Source organism: Podarcis gaigeae (genome assembly GCF_964106915.1).
Source record: "Podarcis gaigeae genome assembly, chromosome: 6".
Lineage (NCBI taxonomy): Eukaryota > Metazoa > Chordata > Lepidosauria > Squamata > Lacertidae > Podarcis > Podarcis gaigeae.
The window spans coordinates 53,780,191-53,793,382 of record NC_139682.1 but is presented as its reverse complement, the minus strand read 5'-3'; the positions used below and the strand labels follow the sequence as shown (position 1 = coordinate 53,793,382).

Here is a 13,192-nt window from a genome sequence, read left to right as displayed (position 1 = left end):
GGGGGAGACTATTAAGTACATCAATAAGATATCTCTGTAGAAACTGTTCCACTTTTGTCTGTAATGTGTTTTTCCTAGGATAATTAATGGCTCTGAAGAGTGATATTGAGGCCAGCTGTTCCTTGCCTGTTTCAGTTCTTTAGACAGCAACCTCATGTGATTAACAGTGGTAAACTATCAAAATGCCTGGACAGAGACTTTCTATTGCAGGTGCCCCAGAGGAGACCATGTGTTATGAGGGGTGCAATGATACATGGGAAGTTCTGTATGTGCCTGCCTTCCACAGCCTCCCCTCATCTCTTGACAGCTCAATAATGACACTTGGGAGGTCTTTAAAAGTAGACTCTGATACAACACAAGATGCTACCATTGGGGAAAAGTCCCAATGCACACAGATAAGGAACTCTTTGGATATGGGTCTAAGTTTTTTTCAGAAATTTATATCCTGCTCTCCAAGATGCTCCAGGTGGCAAATATAGTTCCTCCTATTTTATCCTCACAATGACCCTGTGAGGTAGATTAGACTGAGGGAAAGAGACTAGCTCAAGGTTACCCAGTGAACTTTATGGCTGAGTGGAGATTTGAACTTGGGTCTCCCATACCCTAGCCCAGCCTTATAGTCAGAATACTACAATAGCTCTTTCAACTGAAATTGACATTCCAAATAAAGAAGAAAAAGTCATTATAATGGTACATTACTAAAAGAAGTAACAACACTAGCTTTTCCATTGTTTTAATTATGTTTTAGTTTTAGGTAATGAATATGTCAGAAATTCTAATTTGTGTCAAATATATAGACATATAATATAATTGTCAAAATAAGCTTCCATGGGTGAGGCTGATTGTTTGGGCAAAAGTTAGTGACAACAAATATAAAAGACGGGGGGGAGGGAATAAATATTTGGGCTCCTGCTTTCAAATGGACAAATATAAAATTGCTCTATAATGCAGTTCCTGCTAAATATTTGGAAAAGTTAGGTACATCTTTTCTAAACATCAGGTTTTGATTTTAAGAAAGTTAAAACAGGAAAAACTTTTCAGTGGGTTAATATGAAGAGAAATGGCATTACATCATTTGCTATCTCTCTGCAAAAGAAAGGTTAGCTTTCAATGCAAAGTGCACTCTTAACTTTCACATCCTCATGGAATTCGCTGCATAAATAGTGATACCACATCTCCTAATTAAATCCAATGCCACATTTATTTTTTGCCAACAAGATACTTAAGTGTTAGAAATGGACCTCAGGTTTCCATGAAACTTTAACAGCCTGTGAAATCCTGAATTTCTTTTTTAGTGCTGCTGCCACTCAGTAAATAATGATGAAAGTTGTGGGATATTTTTGGCCTAGGTCAAGTGCTCTTCAAGAGAAAAACATGCTAAGAGGAGGAAATATAAGTACACTGTCAAATGTCAATGACTGCAAAATAGCTGCCGAATATATATTTACCGAGGCTCTGCTGGGAGGGTTTGACGTAATGACATGCTCTTAACAAAAATCTCACATGATTGGTTTACTAGTAGCAATTTCCAAGCAAAGTGTGCCTTAAAAAAGTATGTTGGGGATAAAAGCTCTGTGAATACATTCAACATTATCTTAAAAGCATTTGCAAATATGCATGCAAATTTTTCAAATGCTCAGGGCTTTAATTATGTGATTATATGGATTTTTAATGGCAGAGAATTCAGTGAGGCTCTAAAGTCTCAAGAGTTGATTGTAGTAGAATCCTGGAACTAGATTTTGCCAGTTTGATGCAGTTAGTTCTTGTGTGCACATTCTGACACTACAGAAGCCACTTGACGTGCAACAGAATAGAGGCAGGTAATTGTGGTTAATGGCTCCCCAAGTACGTTTGGTAATATACATCACCAATCCAACAAACACTAATTGAGAGGCCAGCCGGGACTCAGTTGGGGTTCATGCCTGGTTACAGAACTGAATAAGCCTTGGTCACCCTGATGGATGAATTTTATCAAATGGATGACAAGGGGAGTGTAACTCTGTTTTTCTTACTTAGCTTCTGATACCATTGGCCATAGAGGGCGAGCTGTCATCAGTACACTACTGATACCCTCTGTAACATCTGAATTGGGAGAAGCTGTGCAAGCCCTGGACTGATGTCTGAAGTTGGTAGTGGGCTGGATGAGGGCCAGTAACCTGACTGAATTGTGGCAAGCCAGAGGTACTGTGATCGGATCATCGAGTCCATATAATCAGTCATTTGCCTGCTTTGGATAAGGTTATACTCCCCCAAAGTGCACATAGTCTGGGAATACTCCTGGGCCCATCTCTGTCACCAGAGGCCCAGATAATCTTAGTGGCTAGTAGTGCCTTTTACCAGCAACAATCATTTCTGGATCAATATAGCCTAACCACTGTTGTCTATGTATTAGTCACCAGGGAAAGGCTGCTGTAGACATCTGAATGGCACATACATGTTCATTATTTCTTTAGTTTTTTACAATATATGATCAAAACTGGATTACTGGAAGAATATGGGTGGCAGGACAAATAAAATGTTACAGTATTATCAAGGCTGTTTGAGATTCAGCCTTCTAATTCTGAATTGTTTTAGAGTCCAGAATGATGTATTGTGCATTAGCATTTTGTACCTCCATCTTGGGATCCAACTGATGGATGATGAGAGGTGAGATTCACATTGATCCTCTATCACTTCATCATAAATCAGGGGATTTATTCAGGGAGGGAGGGAGGATCCATGTTTCAGTGTAGGACATTTCTGCCTGCCTCCATAAATTTTCAACCAGTTTTAATCACTCTGAGACTGATAACCATCAAACACTGTTAATTTCCAACAAATTATCTAATCCAGATGGTTGAACAATCTGGATAAACACTGGACCCAATAGGATCATAAAACAAATAAGCATGAAACGGTTTAAGGTTTCAACTCTCAGCTCACCTAACCTAGGACCTCAGCAAGCTTCCCATCTTTCCAAACAGGAAAATGTAAATATGGTAATATGTAGCACGTGTTTGCAACAGGATTGACTTTCTGCTAGTTTGCATGGTGAAAGCCCACACACATAACTGCCTCAAGGGAGATAAACTTCATTTAGACCAATATGTTAATCATGAACCAGGCCTAGGCTCTTTTACCAACTCTATTACAGCTACTCCAAAAGTATGAACAGAGCAATAAGGTATATGATTGTGATTCAGTCAATTTTGGTAAATTATTGATACATTTCAGGATAGATGCAAGATAGTTCTGGAGTGTGGAAAACAATAAAGCAAAATGAGAAAATGTTTGCAGTTCAGAAAGTCAAAATTGAGTCCTGGATTGAGGTTACATTTAAAAGTTGTGCAAGATTCCATTCCACCTCTTTTATTTGGATTTATTTGAATTATATCACTGGATTTCTGCTCCTGAATGCAATGGGTGAGCATAGTAATAGAATGATCAAATCATTGGGAATTAGAATACCAATGCTCATCATTATTCCTGAGCAAGTTGAAGTGGAAGAATCAAGTCTATTTACATAAAACAATTTTCTGTTGCTTTCAGTGCGCCAGAGTAAGGTTGCAATCCTGTTCACATGTTGGACTGCCCTGTCAAACCAAATTTTGAATTTATTGCAGTTTGTGAACATCTGTCAAGTCCTTTGTGCCCTGATTGTTGTCCTTGGAGGAATCTGGTGTCCTTTTATCTTATGAGATCACATGGCAGTTATTTTGAAGAGCTAATGGCTTTCAGATGGTCAAACAGCATCTTAAAAATGCAATTTTCTGCATTGCCATGTTAATAAAAATGCCGTATTTGCCAGAACCCCCCCCCAAAAAAATGGTGGGGTACTTGATGTAGGAACAGTCAGATTAATGTCTCCAAGTTCTTAGAAACTGTGGTGTTGACTTTTAAATAGCTTCTGTTGACTTGGAAACAAAGGTAATTGGTAAGAGTGGCAGCCAAGCCGGGGGAGAGGGTCAAGCGATGCATGTTGATGATTTTTTAAAAAAATCATAAAGCAGTCAAACAAAATTACGATGAGCAATTTCTTCCTTCGTCTGAAGAAACTGGTGCAAAGGTGCGTTTCCCACTGAATATAAACAGCAGTCATGGGGGTGACATTGACATGGGTACAGGGTTAAAGTCATCCTCCCTCCAACATTACAGGCACAATCTAGAGTTCCCATGGCTGTTGTTTATCTGTTTAGTTATTGTTAAGTGCATGAATAATGGCATCTCTTATTTGGCCTTAATTTATGTGTGTGTTTTAAAAACTTTTATTTTGAATAAAAAATTGCTGTGGAGCCCCAACCCAGACTGTGCTCTGGATCCTCACTGGGGGCCCATGCAGTTTCCTCGCCCAAATCTTTTCTCCTCAAGGGCTGCCCACAATTGATGATTTCCAGCAGGAAACTGACAAAGGGCCCTAATCCTGTCACAAAGACTCTTCACAAGCTCCCCCACCCCCAATTTTTAAAGGCTACTTTTTCCTTCGGAACAAAAGTGATTATTTCTTTGGGTAATGAAACTTAATAGAAAATAAGTGGTACTGTATCATCTCTGACTGTTTACAAAACTGCAAGTTGTAGCCCAAGTTGTAGCTTCGCCTTTAAATAGGCTCATTTTTCTAGGCTCTGATATGCCTAGAAATATGTTTAGGCAGCATGCACATAAAAAATTGTTATAGGTGTGATTGTCATGCATATGTAGAATTTTCATTCAGCAATGGTCAGCTGAAAGTGTCCATAGCAATGTTCCAAAGCACCTTGCTTATGGAAATGATAAAATAAGAACAATATCATTTTATCAAAATGCTATTTTTCCTCTTCAGAAATAGCATGATGGCAGAAATGGAAGGTGTAGGAAACATAATCGGCTTGAACTGAAATGCTGAATTCCATCCATTCTTTCAAACAGGGTAAATGGAAATAGCTGAAACATAAGTTTGAGTGTTGGCTAAAACTGAGCATCATTCATTTATTTAAACCATTAAACCATTTATTTGTTTATTTCTGCTGCAGTTGTTGTTAAAAAAAAGTTTAGGAAAGTTATTTACACAATTAAAGTAAGAAACAAAGGCAACCAGAACTGACTGATAAAAGGCAACAGTCACACAAAATCTACCCAGTCCAAAAATATTAAAATCCAATACATATATACAGCTAAAAGCCACCAGCCTCCCAACAATGTAACAGTTCCGACTGAAGCTAAGTAAAATAAATGTCTCTTTAGGCACTGTGGGTTAAACCACAGAACCTAGGACTTGCCTATCAGAAGGTTGGCGGTTCGAATCCCCGTGACGGGGTGAGCTCCTGTTGCTCGATCCCTGCTCCTGCCCACCTAGCAGTTCGAAAGCACGTCAAAGTGCAAGTAGATAAATAGGTACTGCTCCGGCGGGAAGGTAAACGGCATTTCCGTGTGCTGCTCTGGTTCACCAGAAGTGGCTTAGTCATGCTGGCCACATGACCCGGAAGCTGTACGCTGGCCCCTTCAGCCAATAAAGCGAGATGAGCGCTGCAACCCCAGAGTCGGTCATGACTGGACCTAATGGTCAGGGGTCCCTTTACCTTTTAAAGGCCTATAGTGATGACCTCCAGATAACAGTATATTTCAGAGGCGTGGGGCCGTTGTAGAAAATGCCCTCTCCCAAGTGTCTGCCAATCTAACTGTTTGAGATGGGCTGTTGAGTAGTATCTCTCTTGCTGACCTTAAAGTGTGGTCAGGCTGATATGGGTAAAGGTAGTCTTCAAGCAGCTTGAGTGCAAACTGTTTAAGGCTATAAAGATTAAACCCAGCATTTTACATTGAGTTTTGAAATGCAGTAGCCTCCAGTGCTGCTGGCCATTTATTCAGTATTCAACTGTGGCTGTATTCAACAGCAGCAGGAAGTTCCAAAGCATCTTTAAAGGCAGCCCCACATAGAGTAGTCTAGCCTGAATGTTTCAGGTACATAGTAATGAAAGCAAGAGCAAAATCCTCCAGATAGGAACATGGTTACTGGCTGCCGCTACCACTTCCACCTGCGTATTCCCAGTTAGTAGCAGCTCCAGGAAGATTCCTACTCAGTCCACATGGACCTTCAGGGGATGTGCAACCCCATCTGACACCAGTTTTAAACCTCTACCCACAGTGTTTGATTTCCTTACACTCACAATTCTCCTGTCGAGATGTAGACTCAGGGTTTTTATTCTTTCACCCACCCCAAATTTCTTTCCAGGTACCGGTTCAAGAGTTCTCCAGTTTCCTTGAGACTAGTAGGTGGAAATGAAAGGCATTGCGGAGTATTATTCCTATAATGGTGAAAGTTCAATCCCAACCTCCAGATGGCTTCCTCCAACAGACAGATGTAGGTGTTAAAAAGCTCAAGAGACATTTTGGAACTTTGTGGCAATTGTCATGGGTGGGAACAAAAGACCCCCCAGCACCATCTGCTAGGACAGGACAGCTCCTTCAGAAAGAATCAGAACCACTGTAACACCACAAGATAAATAATAATAATAATAATAATAATAATAATAATAATAATAATAATAATTTATTATTTGTACCCCGCCCATCTGGCTGGGTCTCTCCAATAAAGATGAAAGATACACTAAAATGTCACATATTAAAAACTTCCCTGAACAGGGCTGCCTTCAGATGTCTTCTGAATGTCAGGTAGATGTTTATCGCTTTGACATCTGATAGGAGGGCGTTCCACAGGGCGGGCGCCACTACCGAGAAGGCCCTCTGCCTGGTTCCCTGTAACCTGGCCTCTCGCAGTGAGGAAACCGCCAGAAGGCCCTCGGAGCTGGACCTCAGTGTCCGGGCAGAACGATGGGGGAGGAGACGCTCCTTCAGATATACTGGACCGAGGCCGTTTAGGGCTTTAAAGGTCAGCACCAACACTTTGAATTGTGCTCGGAAACGATCCAGAAGGTTGCTATGGTCCATTTAACTTTAGCTGAAAGCTTCTGAGAGCCCCAGAAGAAACAACAGGATTGTACTCTCCCATAAGAGCCAAGTCCTAGGGTTGGGGTCCCTTCTCCACCCCCTAAAATATTTGAGGGGACCAGGACCCCCAAAAATTGGACATTCCCATTCAAATGTTTGTATGTGCCACAACATGTGATCGATTAAGTGTGATGGTGCTTACCTGAGCCCCCCACCCCAATATTTCATTGAAGTTAGGCTCCCCTGCACTCTCTTCATCTATTCCCCAGCATAAATTATCCATCAGAGCAACAAAAGCCATTTCCCTCCCTAAACTAAGCCTGTAATGAGATTTGTATACATCTAAATAATTAGCATCAGTGCCTAGCGTCAAGGAACAACCACATACTCAGATACCCTCCTCAATAATTGTAAATTTGAGCCAGGCTATAACTATCAGAAACCACAGGATCTGAATTAGGCTTCAAAACAGTGAAGATTGCCCCATTACTTCAAGGTACAAACACCCATCCCTGGTGGATTTCACAAGCCAGGATGGACAAGAGTCCTGAAAACAGATGGCGGGTCTCAGTCCTTGAGGTAGTTTGTCTATGTCCTCAGGCGACACAAGTGGAAAAGTATCCCAAGTACCATGAACAGACATTGCAACAGTCCCATCCATCTCAGACTCTGTCAAAACAATGGCATCCAGCTCATGTCCCACATTCCGTAAAACTGCCCAAGGAAAACGTAACATTTTTATTTGGAAAAAGAAAAGAAAAAAAATGGGCCCCATGTATGTCCTCAGGCAAAGACTGAAGAAGAGGAAGCAACAGTCTCTTAACAATGCATATTGTACATTTCCTTTTAGACAGGTCAGTAACACAAATGTTTTCCTTGTCCATAAACAGCCTGAATCCCTCTTTCAGCAATTCCTGGTGGTCTCAAACCATCAACAAGCATAAAAACATTTCCCCCAAATATTTGCCTTAACCAGTTTCTTTGCAGTGTGAAGAAATAAACCAGCTCCCCCTTCCATGGCCTGATTCCTTAGAAGAGGTTTCTCCCCCCCCCCATCCCTTACTGCCCCACAGCCCGCCCCTTACACACATACACTTGCAATTAGAGCTATTCTCATGTAACTTTCTTCCTCCTCTCTCTCCCTTGTATAATCTCCATTTCCCTTCGACGTGCGTTATTTGGTTTGGGAATTATGTCTATTTACTCTGAGTGGAAGTTGTACAAAGGTTGTGTTTATGGGAGAAAATTATATCACTGACAAACGCTGATTGGCATGTGGACCTTGCGAGGGAAAACTGCAGAGGGTGTTTTCATCAACTTGGAATAACACAATGATTGTGTTTTCAGCAGAACTAAGTGTTCACATACTCCAGTGCTTTCTGATGGTTGTTTATACAAGGCACAGCTTCCCAGATCTGGGAGAGGGAGAGAGAGCAAACTTAACTGAGACAGGAAGCAAATAGAACATTAACCATAATGCAGAAGCAGGAATTCCCTTTTGGAAGAAAATCTGCTCTCTAATTTCTGTAGAAACTGGTGGGATGGTGGAAAATAGCCTCGCAAGTTCAGTTTGCACAATCCTATAGACCCATTTCTACTGCCAAACATGAGTCAGCGGATTTTATAATCTTGTAGACCCGTTTCTACTGCCAAAGAAGAGTCAGCAGATTTTATTATAAGTAAGAATTAGGGCCTCATCTTTAATGTAGCCAAACAAAATATTTAAAAAATATATATCAAAGGGAGAAACCTAAGTTGTTGCTGTTTAAGGAACCTTTTGGGAGCGGACAGTCTGTAATAATTGTCATCTTCAGTCAATTCACAGGATTGTTGACTTAAGTAAAACCGATGGCCATACACAGTAATGTTTTATCCTGGTGCAAAAGAGTATTAAGTGCAATCCTCAATCCATTTATTCTTGCTATTGCTTTATTCTGGGAAAGTGAATTGAAACACAGCAATCTTTTCAAAAAACAAAACAGAAAGCAGGTGCTTGGATTTAAGTGATTTAGCAGTAGTTGACTTCAATACAGCCAATATCCTTTAAACCTTAGTAGTGAATATATACAGATTTAGGAGAGGTAGGTTGCTTTAGTACAATAGATAAAGGATCTGGGAGTAACCTTACTAGTTTCAGATACTGAGGGAAATTCATAATAATCTCTAGGAATAATAGCAGTTTGGTGTGTTACTGACTGTGAAGGGAATAGGAAGTACAAGCTATTTGCACTTTCTGATGTCTAGTCTTCTTTGTAATGTATGAGAAAGAAACCACACTCCCACCCCCCACCCCATGGTAAGATGTGCACACTGTTTTCCATGTTCAAAACTTGTGCACCCCTCCAAAGTGGGTTCTTTCTTCCCTGTCATCCAGTAATACCACTTTAAAGGTTGCCTGTGCAGCATCTCTGTCTATGCAATACAGAAAATTTTTATTAGCAAACACTGATTTAAACAATGCAACAAATTAGATTTCAGGCCACTAATTTATTCTTCCTTTTCCATCCCTTCTCTTTCCCAGCCTTTTAGAAAACCCAGAAACAATATGACATGAAAAGAAAGGGGTCCTGTTTGCTATTTGTTGTATATAATATGTTCCTGAGCTGGAAGAGGAGTTGCTTTTAAAAATCAGCAGCTCACACTTAAGTTACTAAGTCAACTTTTTGTATTGTTTCAGATTTTGTCGTGCAATAGACTCCATCTGTGGTATAGATGTACTTTATGCAGGTTATATTAAATTATATTTTAATAACTCTCCATATTCCCCCCCACCGCCCCCTTTATCCACTTCAGTTTTTAAAATCTCAGCCCCTTTAACAGAGAAGGAGGGGAGGGCATTTATTAATGCAGCACTTTCTGAATTGTTTTATAATTGGAAACATTTTTGCCAAGCAAAGTCCATGAATAAAACTCACTTCCAAATCAAACTCCTTGTTCCCTGTTATTTTTAACTCTCCAGTCAAATGCTTTTATTAGATTGAAAACTTTCACTGTTCTTTTTTTTTAAAAAAAAAATATTGAGCAGTGTAATGTTCTTCAATTATAAAACCGTCCCAGTGATTCTGAAGTCTGGCAAAATAATATACTCCCCCCCTTTTTTTCTTGCATGGGGGAGGTGCGTGTAGATGTCTGTGTATGTTGCCAATTAGTTTTGCTGTAAATACAGACCTCCATCCATCATCGGTCTCTGGGTGGCTATAAGAGATCTAATTTGTTTCAGATGCCCTATGCTTTCTGAGCTGTTCACCAACTCTGGTGACCTGCTGAGAAGACCAAAAGCTCTAGAGGGATGACTGACAAGGGAAACACAGAGAGAGAGAGGTGGGGGGGGGCAGAAACTCTCTCTGCCTAACGCACAGACATGCCGCCCCAAGTAAGAAACAGAGGTTTGCTCTCCACCCCTCTCCTTTTCAGAAGCCGGCTGCTTTAAGAAAGGACTTGAAAGGTGTAAGACTCCCATAAGGGAGGCTCTGACATGGTCATGGAAAACTCCTCTCCCGACCTGTTCTCCCACCTCCCTTTCCCCTGGCTTTTTACAAGCCTTGCTTAAAACGTCCAGTTCCCTAGGAATTTTATGAATGCCTAGGAGCAGCCAAAATAAACTCGTAAAGGGGGGCGGGGAGAGAGAGAACGTTTTGAAAAAAAGGTCACAGACCTGTACAGCAAGTGCTAATCGAGAACTGTTTGAACACAGAGGAAAGTGCAGGGCCGCAATGCAAACTGGTGGCACACGTATTTGTTGTGCAGCTAAAAATTCATAGATTTTCATTTACAAAAGAGATTCACCTCCTGCCAGGAGGACCTAAATCTATGCATCCCAGCTGGCCTTGCAACACTGGTCCTGAAGCTTTGCCACTGACTTGAACCAAAGCCATGTTTGTTTTTCAGCTTCTCCAGAGCAAGAAGTAGGCCAAAGATTACAGACCCAGAAGCTAAACTCACAGGAAGCTCAGACTCTGGCATGGCCCATAGAAAACCATTCAGGAGAACAATATATCTTTGGATTTCCCAGTAACTAGGAACCATACAAGGATAACTCAGCTGCCTTCAAATCTGGTAGTTACTTTTATTCTTTAATTCAGAGAAGACACAAAGAAAACCTGCCACAATTCAATCCATGTTTATTCAGAGGTAATCCCTGTTGAATTCAATGGGGTTTACTACCCAGCAAGGGAGCGATTGCATACCCTCCAACATTTCTCTGATAAAAATAGGAATGTCCCATTCCATAGCAATAATTTTACTATTTATACCCCACAGATCTTACTGGGTTGCCCCTGCCACTCTGGGCAGCTTCAGCAAATATGAAAACATAATTAAACATTTAATAACTTCTCTATACAAGGCTGCCTTCAGATGGCTCAGGGGTCAGATAACTCCATACCCTCCAACATTTCTCCAATGAAAATAGGGATGCCCTAAGGAAAAGCAGGATATTCTGGGATCAAATTAGAAACCAGGATGGCTTCTCTAAATCAGGGACTGCCCCTGGAAAATAGGGACACTTGGCGGGTCTGCGATTGAATCACAGGAGCCAACTTCTAGGGTCTGAGCTCCCTTTGCCCCCATAAAATTTTTGAGGGTCTGGGGCCCCCAAAGTTGATGGGCATTGGCATTCAAATGATGTGTGCACACCACAATTTGTGATCGTTTATGCGGGGCTTACCTGGGCCCCCAAAAAATTTTCTTCAAGTTGGCACTCCTGGAAAGTGTCTTCTAATCTCCCCATCAGTTGAGGGGAGGATGGGAACACACCTTTAAATGCCCCCTCCTCTGCACTTCTCCTTTGAACCTCTGCAGTTGCAGGCATGATCTGAAATTGGGCGTCTGCCTTCCAACATTCCAACCATCTCACAGTGGTTTGAAGAAGCAATGCTGCGTAGGGTGAAGGCAGGCTCCCATCTACCCATCAGCAGGTGGGAACTCACCTTTCTGGATCCAAGGAAGCTCCTGATTGTTCCTTTGAAGTCCCACCCTTACCTATGCCGCCCCTGATGTGGGGTGGGGTGTGGGGCAAACAGGCATCTTTTCCTGATAAAGGCATGGGCCACATTTGCTGTGTGGCCCAGAAGCTCCCCGCCACCGGCCTAAAGTATATGATTAGATCAAGGTGAATCTCTGAACGTTTTGCATCTGGCACTGTCTGCCACTGGCATGTGGTCCTCAGGATAGGAAGAAAAACATTTCCCAATCTGGTCCAGAAGATAATCATCCAACACACATTTATTTATCACAGGAGGAAAAGGAACTAAATTCACAGTTACAGTACTGACTTTGCTGGGGAGTGTTGGCTCTTTTTCAAGACACTTCAGGCTTCAATTTACCTCTGAATACATCAGAGTTTCTCTTTAAACTAATCAGAGGCTGAAGTGAATCTGGGGGTTGTCCTCGTAGAATAAATGATTGCATAAACAGGCCCACTTAAACACATGCCAGAGAGCATTTTTAGAGATGTTAATTTGCCTCCCAAACGAAGAGGACCACCACCGCTGCATCAACTTGTGGGTCTGCTGCTGAATTGTAAGTGCTGGGAAGCAGGAGATTTTCACAGCACTGACAGCAGGGCTGCATTTATAGTTGCATCTCAAATATTTATATCCAGCCTTACATATATTATTTCAAAGCAGCTCATGATTTTAGCAGTAAAACATTGCAATTATTGAAAAACAGTAAAATGCACAGTGTTTAAAATATTCCAAAACCTGGTTGACAGAGCTAGGCTTAAGATGTCCATCGAAGGAAAGATGCAGAACGAAGTAGATTCCACACCAAGCAGATCTCCCTTTGCTGAGGGTATCAGCAATTGCTTAAAGATACACACACATCCCCCTTTGCTTTGGCATGGCAAGGGCAAGGTCTATTTTTCAGGATGAAGCAGGGAGATGGACAACACAATCCATCTTTAATCCATATCAAATCAACACTCTGAAGGGCTTCACAAGTAGGGATGGGGTAGAAATCTGATTCAGCTCACATTTAAAGGCAAGTCTTGTCAAATTCTTTCTGAAACAATACGCAAGCCAAAACACAGCTGTTCAAATTTCACACTTATCTGAATTTTGCAGTGCACTTCTCCAGCCAATCAGTGTTTACATTAATGCACATATTAGGTGAAAATGCATGAAAACGAGTACATTAGTGAAAAGAATATACAAATAATCTGGGGAAATTACTGGCAAAAATGTGTACATTTGTCCAAACTGAAGGTAAAGGTAAAGGGACCCCTGACCATTAGGTCCAGTCGTGGCCGACTCTGGGGTTGCAGCGCTCATCTCGCTTTATTGGCCGAGGG

General features: G+C 41.4%; 1 long non-coding RNA gene across 1 annotated transcript; it reads left to right on the top strand.

Annotated features, from left to right (window-relative positions):
• The first annotated feature begins 1,773 nt into the window (after positions 1–1,773).
• Positions 1,774–9,721, top strand: LOC310846305. The gene is made up of 3 exons (XR_014565243.1): positions 1,774–1,820; positions 4,799–4,885; positions 9,422–9,721. It is a non-coding gene; the product is annotated as an uncharacterized lncRNA (long non-coding RNA).
• The last annotated feature ends 3,471 nt before the right edge of the window (positions 9,722–13,192 follow it).